Below are 11,826 nucleotides of genomic sequence, written 5' to 3'. Positions count from 1 at the left end.
CCAACACCACAGTTCAAAAGCATCAATTCTTCAGTGCTCAGCCTTCTTCACAGTCCAACTCTCACAGCCATACATGACCACAGGAAAAACCATAGCCTTGACTAGACGAACCTTTATTGGCAAAGTAATGTCTCTGCTTTTGAATATGCTATCTAAGGTTGGTCATAACTTTCCTTCCAAGGAGTAAGCTCCCCTGGAAGAGGAAATGGCAACTCACTATAGTATTCTTGCTGAGATAATACCATGGTAAAAGGAACCTGGCAAACTACAGTTCATGGGGTCCCATGGAGTCATAAAGAGTCAGACACAATTGAGCAACTGAGCATGCATGCATTGATATATATATATATATATATATATATATATATAATCATATAATCAGTTTATATATTTATATATATATATATATTATTATTGATATATATATATCAGTTGCTCAATATATATATATATATATTATTGATATATATGTATATATATATTGATATATATATTATTGATATTTATTGATATATATATCTATATATATATATAGATAGATAGGTATCAATGCATGCATGCATGCTCAGTTGCTCAATTGTGTCTGACTCTTTATGACTCCATGGGACCCCATGAACTGTAGTTTGCCAGGTTACTTTGACCTGGTATTATCCCAGCAAGAATACTATAGTGAGTTGCCATTTCCTCTTCCAGGGGATCATCCTGATCCAGGGATCAAACTGGCATCACCTGTGTCTCATGCATTGTAGGTGGATTATTTACCACTATGCCACTAGGGAAGCCCCATATATATCAATAATTACCCTAAATGTAAATTGATTAAATGTATCAACCAAACAGCACAGACTGGCTAAACAGATGAAAATGTGCATGTATGCATTTCCACTTACCACATCATTCTGTTTGACCCACCAAATTGTATGTAACTATTTTATATTGTTAGATTAATTGTGTTCCTATTATGGATTGAAATTGTAATTATCTTATTTTTTTATCTGGCTATTGATTGTGAAAACTGATAGATGGTCAATAACAACAAAAAATAATAGAATTGTATATCACCAAAGCTATCATTTTATAGAAAAACCTGAAATCACTTTTTAAAATCCATATGCTTATCAGAATTACCTTGGAATTTTTTGAAAAATAAAAATGCCCAAGTATTCCTTTTTTATTTTGCCAGAACTCCAGATATGTCTCTAACATGCTGCCATGTTTAAAAACAATGAAATTGTATGAGTATCTTTTACTTTTATATAGTTTTTTTTCCCCACATTTTCCATTTCATCTTCAGTGCTCCCATTTCGTTTAGTTTGTATTTTCCAATTTGTCCATCTCTTCTACTTTTTTTTTATGTTCTTTCTCAAGCCTGTGTCAAACATAGTAGAAAAGTTTTTGTATACATTACTGTTCAGTTGCTCAGTTGTGTCCAACACTTTGCAGCACCATGGATTGCAGCATGCCTGGATTCCCTGCCCTTCACTATCTCCTTGATCTCGCTCAAACTCACGTCCATTGAGTCCGTGATGCCATCCACTACAGAATGACATCCTCTGTCATCCCTTTCTCCTTCTGTTTTCAGTCTTTCCCAGCATCAGGGTCTTTTCTAAGGAGTTGGCTCTTCACATCAGGTCGCCAAAGTGTTGGAGCTTCAGCTTCAGCATCAGTCCTTCCAATGCATATTCAGTACTGATTTCCTTTAGCATTGACTGGTTTGATCTCCTTGCAGTTCAAGGGACTCTCAAGAGTCTTCTCCAACACCACAATACAAAAGCATCATTTCTTTGGTGCTCAGTTTTCTTTCTGGTCCAACTCACACTCATACATCATTACTGGGAAAACCATATCTTTGACTAGACGGACATTTGTCAACAAAGTAATGTCTCTGTTTTTTAATATACTGTCTAGGTTTGTCATAGGAGAAGACAATGGCACCCCACTCCAGTACTTTTGCCTGGAAAATCCCATGGATGGAGGAGCCTGGTAGGTTATAGTCCATGGGGTAGTTAAGAGTCAGACATGACTGAGCGACTTCCCTTTCACTTTTCACTTTCATGCATTGGAGAAAGAAATGGCAACCCACTCCAGTGTTCTTGCCTGGACAGTCCCAGGGACAGGGGAGCCTGGTGGGCTTCCATCTGTGGGGTCGCACAGAGTCAGACACGACTGAAGCGACTTAGCAGCAGCAGCAGCAGATTTGTCATAGCTTTTCTTCCAAGGAGTAAGTGTCTTTTAATTTCATGGCTGCAGTCACCATCTGCAGTGATTTTGGAGCCCAAGAAAATAATTCCTATAACTGTTTCCATTGTTTCCCTATCTATTTGACATGAAGTGATGGGATCGGGTGCTATGATCTTCATTTTTTGAATGTTGAGTTTTAAGCCAACTTTTTCACTCTCCTTTTTCACTTTCATCAGGAGTCTCTTTAGTTCCTCTTCACTTTCTGCCTTAAGGGTGGTGTCACTTGCATATCTGAGGCTCTTGATATTTCTCCTGACAATCTTGTTTCCAGCTTTCTCTTCCTTTAAGCCCAGCATTTGACATAATGTATTCTGCATGTAAATTAAATTAGCAGGGTGACAATATACAGCCTTGATGTACTCCTCTCCTAATTTTGAACCACTCTATTGTTACATATCCAGTTCTACTGTTGCTTCTACACCGCATACAGATTTCTCAGGAGTTAGGTAAGGTGGTCTGATATTCCCATATCTTTAAGAATTATCCACAGTTTATTGTGATACACATGGTCAAAGGTTTTAGTATAGTCAATGAAGCAGAAGTAGTTTTTTTTTTTTTTTTTTTCTGGAATTCTCTTGTTTTTTGTTTGATCTAGCAGATGTTGGCAATTTGGTCTCTGGTTCCTCCTCCTTTACTAAATCCAGCTTGAACATCTAGAAGTTCTTGGTCCATGTACTGATGCATGAATATAAGTAAATAATATGAAAAAATATATTTTTATAATACTTATGAATTTTTGCCTAACAAAACTTTATGATGTTTGGATCTTACTTGTTTGACTTAGTATGAATAGCATAACAGATTTCTAATTAAAATATATATATATATATGCAACAAACAAAGGTTTACTGTACATTACAAGGAACAATAGTCAATATTTTGTAATAACCTATAATGGAAAATATGTTCAAAAGTAATATATGTGTATATGTATAACTGGGTCACATACATATACAATAATTCCACTTTTTGAAATTTGTAATGTTTATATTTTTGCCAGCTTTTCTAAATGTCTCATGGTATTTAGTAACAATTTGTGAGATATATCATCTTAAATATATTTGTGTAGATATGATTAGTATAAATTAATTAATTATAAATTTGCTACATTGAATTATTGATTAATTATGTCATTAATTATTAATGATATCATTCAAGATGCTCTTATTCTTATTTATTATGCAATTGATAAAATATTCTCAGAAAAATGTTAATATGTTTCACTATGACCCTATATTTTTTCTTTTCTTTGATTTTTGCTTCATGTATCTGTTTCTGTGTTATTAAGATGTCTAATGGTTTATAAAGTGTATCTTCTTTGTGAATTGTACCTTTTGTCATTAGAAATAGTCACCTTTGTTTCATTTAAAATAAGTAAATTTTAAAAGAACAATAAATGGACAGTTATAACAACAGTTGTTAAGCATTACAGGAAGAAAAAAATACTTTATGGTCTAGGAAACAGGGACTTCATAGAACCCTGAAATTAAGAGAGAGTTAGTTTATTTAAAGTCATTAGAATTAGTTTAAATGCTTTCCTACAGCCCATGCCTTACTCCAATCTTATAAGAAAGCGACCAGTAAGCAAAAACAAAGGCAAATTTAAAATACATACTGTGAGAATTGAAGGGATCAAATGTTAAGTATTAACTCTCATCATATAATTTAATGTAAATATGGAAGTATTATATTATTGAGAATATTGATAATATTGACAAGTTAGAAATTAAATTATTTAAAGATAATGTAGCCTTTATGGAATTAATATACACAGAACATTAGATACTATTTTGGTCAAATGTCATTAAAGAGTTTATGCTACTGTCTAATTTCATAAATAAAAATTGTCAAGTAAACAAAAAGTACATTTAAAGACACCATTATAACACCATACCACCTATTTTCAAAATTGGAGTAACAGAGCTATTATGTTTTAGAGAATATTGACTAACTGACAGTTAAATTATTTAGATATAGAAGATGGCAGAGGAAGAGGATAGGGAGACCACTTTCTTCCCCACAAATTCATCAAAAGATCATTTGAATGCTGAACAACTTCCACAAAACAACTTTTGAATGCTGGCGGAGAACACCAGGCACCCAGAAAGGCAGCCCATTCTCTTCAAAAAGAAGTAGGGCAAAATATAAAAGACAAAAAGAGAGACAAAATAGTTAGGGATGGAGACCCATCCTGGGGAGGGAGTCATGAAGGAGAAGAAGTTTCCAAATAGCAGGAAACCCTCACACCAGCTGATCTATGGAGAGTTTTGTAATTTCAGAGGGCAACATAACCAGAGGAAAGGAAAAAGAAAACAAAAACTCACAGAATAGGTGGCTAACCTCAACTCTCAGTGGAGAAGTAGCCCAGATGCTCACCTCTGCCACCAGCGAGTGGGGCTGGACAGGGAGGTGCGGATTGCATGTTTAGGGTAAGGACCAGGCCTGAATGCCCTGAGGACAATCTGAGGGAGCTAATGTAAGACAGCAACCCAAACTATGGGATACCCAGAGAGAGAAAAATATAAAAGATAGAGAGAGAACTTTCCCCCAAAAGCTTTAATTTAAGGTGCAACCTGGCCCACTCACAGAACAAATGACTGAGTGAATACCAAAGGAAAGCTAGATGGCTGTGGACTGGTCCATCCCCCACTGGAGGCAGAGAGGCAGGCAGACAACAGCCAGAGCCAAAAGACTAGGGGCAATCCTGGCCCCAGAGATGGCATCCTCGACCAAACTGAGCAGGCTCCCAGTTGCTAACCAAGTCTTCCTGGGATCCTGGATGGTTGACATCTGCCAGGAGGATTGCAGCCAGAGATCAGCTCCCCAGAGGAGACACATGGCACACCTGAGATGGTGCTCTCGTAGGGTACTCAGGAAACCGAGTGACTGGGACTGGGGAAGTGATTAAGATTCACAGGCCACCTGGGACAGTGTGCTTGCCAAACACCTGGTCTCCTGAGCTGCTCGGACCTGGGAAGGGCACAAAACGCACGCCCAACTGAGTCTGTGCCTTTGTGGACTACCTGAGAATCTGAACCTGAGCAGCTTAGACCTGGGGAGTCCACGAAATGCAGGGCCTGCTTTGGACAGATACTCTGCAGAGCAACCTGGAGCCTGAGAAGTGTAGACCGGAAAAGCACATGCCACCCATGAGCTAGGAAAAACCCAGCATGGTCCATACACTGCGAGCATTCCCCACACACACCAGTAATATTTGTTTGCAGTGTTCCTCCCTCCCCACAACACAACTGAACAAGTGAGCCTAAGTAACCACCTTCACCCCCTTGTGTCAGGGCAGAAATTAGACACTGAAGAGACTTGAAAACAGAGAAAGCCAAAATAAACAAAGAAGAGGGAACGGCTCTGGAAGTGACAGGTGCAACAGATTAAAACCCTGTAGTTAGCATTGACTAACCATTGGGAGGGGCCTATAGACTTTGAGAAGAAGTATAAGCCAGAACAAGGAGCTATCTGAAACTAAACTGACCCCACACTACCCTCAAGAGCTTCAGAGAAATTCCTAGATATGTTTTTACTATTATATTTTTTTAATTTTTTTTTACAAAAGTCAATTTCTTTATTACTCTTTTAATTTTCACTTTTGTAACCTAGTATTACCTTGCAAAAAGAAAGACCCTGTTTTTAAAACAAATTTCATGTACATATATAATTCATGTACATATATAAAATAACTTTTGTGATTGATTTTGTTTTATAATTTTAATTTTGTATTTTTGACAGTCTAAACTCTACTGTAGATTTTTAATCTTTGCTTTTTGGTATTTGTAATCAATTTTGTACCATTAAGAATCTAATCCTCAGTACCCATTTTTACTTAGGGGTGTGATTACTAGCTTGATTGCTCTCTCCCCTTTTAACCCTCCCTTTTCTCCCCAAGGTCACGTCTGTATCCTCTCTCCCGTTTTCCTCTCTACTTAACTCTGTGTATCTCTCTGGGTGTTCCAGGCTGTGGAGAACACTTAGGAAACTAATTACTGGCTAGATTGGTCTCGCTCCTTTTGATTCCCCCTTCTCCTCCTGTTCACCTCTATCTCCCTCCTCCCTCTTCTCTTTTGCATGTAACTCTGTGAATCTCTCTGGGTGTTCCTCACTGTGAAGAATCTTTTCACCATTAACGTAGATGTTTTATCATCAATACTGTACAGATGGAGAAGTCTTGAGGATACTGTAAGAATAAGATTAAAAGCCAGAGGTAGGAGGCTTAAATCCAAAACTTGAAAACACCAAATAACTCCTGACTCCAGGGAATGTTAATCAACAAAAACTCATCCGAAACCCTCCATGCCTACACTGAAAGCAAGCTCCACCCAAGAGTCAACAAGTTCCAGAGCAAGACATACCATGCTAATTCTCCAGCAATGCAAGAACACAGCCCTGAACATTAATATACAGGCTGCCTGAAGTCACACCAAACCCATAGATACCTCTAAATTCACTACTGGAAACTTCACTACACTCCAGAGAAAAGAGACCCAGCTCCACCCAGCAGAACACAGGCACAAGCTTCCCTAACCAGAGAACCTTGACAAGCCACTAGTCCAACCCCACCCACAGGGAGCAACCTCCACAATAAAAAGGAACCACAAACTTCCAGCCTACAGAAAGGGCACCCCAAACACACCAATCTGAATAAAATCAATTAGAAGATAAATATTCAACAATAAAGAGACATGATAAATGCCCACCAAATCAAACAAAAAGGAGGAGATAGGGAGTCTACTGAAAAAGAATTCAGAATAACGATAGTAAAGATGATCCAAAATCTTGAAAACAAAATGAAGTTACAGATAAATAGACTAGAGACAAGGATTGAAATAATGTAATCTTTTAACAAGGACCAGAAGAAATAAAAAAGAGTCAATCAATAATGAATAATGCAATAACTGAGATCAAAGGCACTCTGGAAGGAATGAACAGTAGAATAACTGAGACAGAAGATAGGATAAGTGAGGTGGAAGACAGAGTGGTGAAAATAAATGAAGCAGAGAGGAAAAAGAAAAAAAAAAAAAGAATAAAATGAAATGAGGATAAGCTCAGAGACCTTGTTAACGCTAACAATGTTAAACACACCAACATTCAAGTCATACGAGTCCCAGAAGAAGAAAACAAAAAGAAAGGCCATGAGAAAATACTTGAGGAGATAAAAATTGAAAACTTCCCTAAAATGGGGAAGGACATAGCCACCCAAGTCCAAGAAACCCAGAGAGTCCCAAACAGGATAAACCCAAGGCAAAACACTCCAAGACACATATTAATCAAATTAATGAAGATCAAACACAAAGAAAAAATATTAAGAGCAGCAAGGGAAAAGAAACAAACAACACACAAGGGGATTCCCATAAGGATAATGGCTGATCTTTCAATAGAAACTCTTCAGGCCAGAAGGAAATGGCAGGACATATTTAAAGTGTTGAAAGAGAAAACCTACAGCCCAGATTACTATACCCAGCACAGACCTCATTCAAATAAGAAGGAGAAATCAAAAGCTTTACAGACAAGCAAAAGCTGAGAGAATTTAGCACCACCAAACCAGCTCTTCAAAAAATGCTAAAGGATCTTCTCTAGACAGGAAACACAAAAAAGGTTTATAAACTCAAACCCAAAGCAACAAAGTAAAGTGACAATGGGATCATATTTATTAATTACCTTAAATGTAAATGGGTTGAATGCCCCAATCAAAAGGCAAAGACTGGCTGATTGGATACAGAAACAAGACCCCTATATATGCTGTCTACAAGAAACCCACCTCAAACCAAGGGATACATACAGACTGAAAGTGAAAGGCTGGAAAAAGATATTTCATGCAAATGGAGACCAAAAGAAAGCTGGAATGGCAATACTCATATCAGGTAAAAGACTTTGAAATAAAGACCATTAAAAAAGACAAAGAAAGACACTACATTATGATCAAAGGATCAATACACAAAGAAGATGTAACAATACAAGAAGAAGATGTAAAAATTATAAACATATTGGCACCCAACATAGGGGCACTACAGTGTGAAAGGCAAATGCCAACAAGTATGATAGGAGAAATTAACAGTAACACAATAATAGTGGAAGACTTTAATACCCCACTCACAACTATGGATAGATCAACTAAACAGAAAATAAGCAAGGAAACACAAACTTTAAATGATACAATGGACCATTAAGACCTAATTGATATCTATAGGACATTTCATCACAAAGCAATGAATTTCACCTTTTTCTCAAGTGCACACAGAACATTCTCCAGAATAGATTACATCCTGGGCCATAAATCTAGCCTGGGAAAATTAATTTTAAAAAAATTGAAATCATTTCAAGCATATTTTCTGATCAAAATGTGGTAAGATTAAATGTCAACTACAGGGAAACAAACTATTAAAAATACAAACATATGGAGGTTAAACACCACACTTCTAACTAACAAATCACAGAAGAAATAAAAAAGAAATAAAAATACGCATAGAAACAAATGAAACTGAAAACATGACAACCCAAAACCTATGGGACTCAGTAGCTAAGGGGTAGGTTCATAGCATTACAAGCTTACCTCAAGAAACAAGAGAAACATCAAATAAATGACCTAATTTACACCTAGATCAACTAGAAAAAGAAGAAATGAAGAAGCCCAGGGTTAGTAGAAAGACAGAAATCATTAAAATTAGGACAGAAATAAATGAAAAAGAAACAAAGAAGACTATGCAAAAATCAACAACAAAAAAAGCTGGTTCCTTGAGAAGATAAATAAAATAGACAACCATAAGCCAGCCTCATCAAGAGAAAAAGGGAGAAGAATCAATTCAACAAAATTAGAAATGAAAAAGGAGAAATCACAAGACAACATAGAAATACAAAGGATCATAAGAGACTACTATCAAACACTACATGCCAATAAAATGGACAACTTGGAAAAAAATGGACAAAATCTTAGAAAAGTATAACCTTCCAAAACTGAACCAGGAAGAAATAGAAAACCTTTACAGACCCTAACAAGCATGGAGATTAAAACTGTAATAAAAAATCTTCCAACAAAATAAAAGCCCAGGACCAGGTGGCTTCACATATAATTGTACCAAAAATTTAGAGAACAGCTGACACCTATCCTACTCAAACTTTTCCAAAAAATTGCAGAAGAATGTAAATTCCCAAACTCATTCTATGAGGCTGCCATCACTTTCATACCAAAACCAGACAAATATGCCAGAAAAAAAAGAAAAGTACAGGCCAATATCACTGATGAGCATAGATGCAAAAATCCTCAACAAAATTCTAGCAAACAGAATCCAACAACACATTAAAAAGATCATACATCATGACCAAGTGGGCTTTATACCAGAGATGCAAGGAGTCTTCAAAATTAACAGATCAATAAATGTGATACACCACATTAACAAATTGAAAGATAAAAACCATATGGTTATCTCAATAGATGCAGAGTAAACCTCTTACAAAATTCAACATCCATTTATGATAAAAACTCTCCAGAAAGCAGGCATCGAAGGAAAATACCTCAACATAATAAAAACCTTATATGATAAACCTAAAACAAACATTTTCCTCAATGGTAAAAACTTGAAAGCACTCCTTCTAAAGTCAGGAACAAGACAAGAGTGCCCATTCTCACCACTACTATTCAACATAGTTGGGGAAGTTTTAGCCACAGTAATCAGAGAAGAGAAAGAAATAAAAGGAATCCAGATTGATAAAGAAGTAAAACTCTAACTGTTTGCAGATGACATGATCCTCTACATAGAAAACCCTAAATATACCACCAGAATATTACTAGAGCTAATCAATGAATATAGTAAAGTTGCAGGATATACAATTAACACAGAGAGATCCCTTGCATTCTGACACACTAACAATGAGAAAACAGAAACAGAAATTAAGGAAATAATTTCATTCACCATTGCAACAAAAGGAATAAAATACTTAGGAATAAATCTACCTAAAGAAACAAAAGACCTGTATACAGAAAACTATAAAACACTGCTGAAAGAGATCAAAGATGACACAAATAGATGGAGAAATATACCATGTTCATGGATCAAATGAATTAATATAGTGAAAATTAATATACTACCGAAAGCAACCTATAAATTCAATGCGATCAGTATCAAGCTACCAATGTTCATTTTTCAGAGAAGTAGAACAAATAATCTCACAATTTGTATGTAAAAACAAAAACAAACAAACCTTGAATAGCCAAAGACATCTTGAGAAAGAAGAATGGAACCGGAGGAATCAACCTGCCTGAGTTCAGACTATACTACAAAGCTACAGTCATTAAGATAGTAAGATACTGGCACAAAGACAGAAATATAGATCAATGGAATAAAATAGGAAGCTCAGAGATAAATCCACGCACCCATGGACACCTTATCTTTGACAAAGAATTCAAGTATATACAATGGAGAAAAGACAATCTCTTTAACAAGTGGTGCTGGGAAAACTGGCCAACCGCTTGTAAAAGAATGAAACTAGAACACTTTCTAACACCATACACAAAATAAACTCAAAATGGATTAAAGATCTAAATTTAAGACCAGAAACTATAAAACTCCTAGAGGGGAAAAAAAAAAAAATAGACAAAACACTTTCTGACATAAACCACAGCAGGATCCTCTGTGACTCACCTTCCAGAGTAATGGAGATGAAAGCAAAAATAAAACAAGTTCAGTTCAGTTCAGTCGCTCAGTCATGTCTGACTCCTTGTGACACCATGAACCTCAGCACGCCAGGCCTCCCTGTCCATCACCAACTCCTGGAGTCCACCCAAACCCATGTCCACTTTGTCGGTGATGCCATGCAACCATCTCATCCTCTGTTGTCCCCCCTCCTCCTGCCCTCAATCTTTTCCAGTATCGGGGTCTTCTCTAATGAGTCAACTTCCTCAACAGATGGCCAAAGTATTGGAGTTTCAGCTTCAACATCAGTGCCTCCAATGAACACCCAGGACTGATTTCCTTTAGGATGGACTGGTTGTATCTCCTTGCAGTCCAAGAGACTCTCAAGAGTCTTCCCAACACCACAGTTCAAAAGCATCAATTCTTCTGTGCTCATCTTTCTTTATAGTCCAACGCTCACATCCGTACACGACTACTGGAAAAACGATAGCCTTGACTAGATGGACCTTTTTGGCAAAGTAATGTCTCTGCTTTTGAATATGCTATCTAGGTTGATCATAACTTTCCTTCCAAGGAGCAAATGTCTTTCAATATCATGGCTGCAATCACCATCCACAGTGATTTTGGAGCCAAGAAAAATAAAGTCAGCCACTGTTTCCACTGTTTCCCCATCTATTTGCCACGAAGTGATGGGACCAGATGCCATGATATTAGTTTTCTGAATGTTGAGCTATAAGCTAACTTTTTCACTCTCTTCTTTCACTTTCATCAAGAAGCCCTTTAGTTCTTCTTCACTTTCTGCCATAAGTGTGGTGGACCTAATTAAACTTAAAAACTTTACACAGTGAAGGGAACTATAAGCAAGGTGAAAAGGCAGCCTTCAGAATGGGACAAAATAGTAGCAAACGAAGCAACTGACAAAAAATTAATCTCAAAATTATACAATACA

The sequence above is a fragment of the Bos mutus genome, chromosome 12 (assembly GCF_027580195.1).
Source record: "Bos mutus isolate GX-2022 chromosome 12, NWIPB_WYAK_1.1, whole genome shotgun sequence".
Lineage (NCBI taxonomy): Eukaryota > Metazoa > Chordata > Mammalia > Artiodactyla > Bovidae > Bos > Bos mutus.
This window is presented reverse-complemented; position numbering follows the sequence as displayed.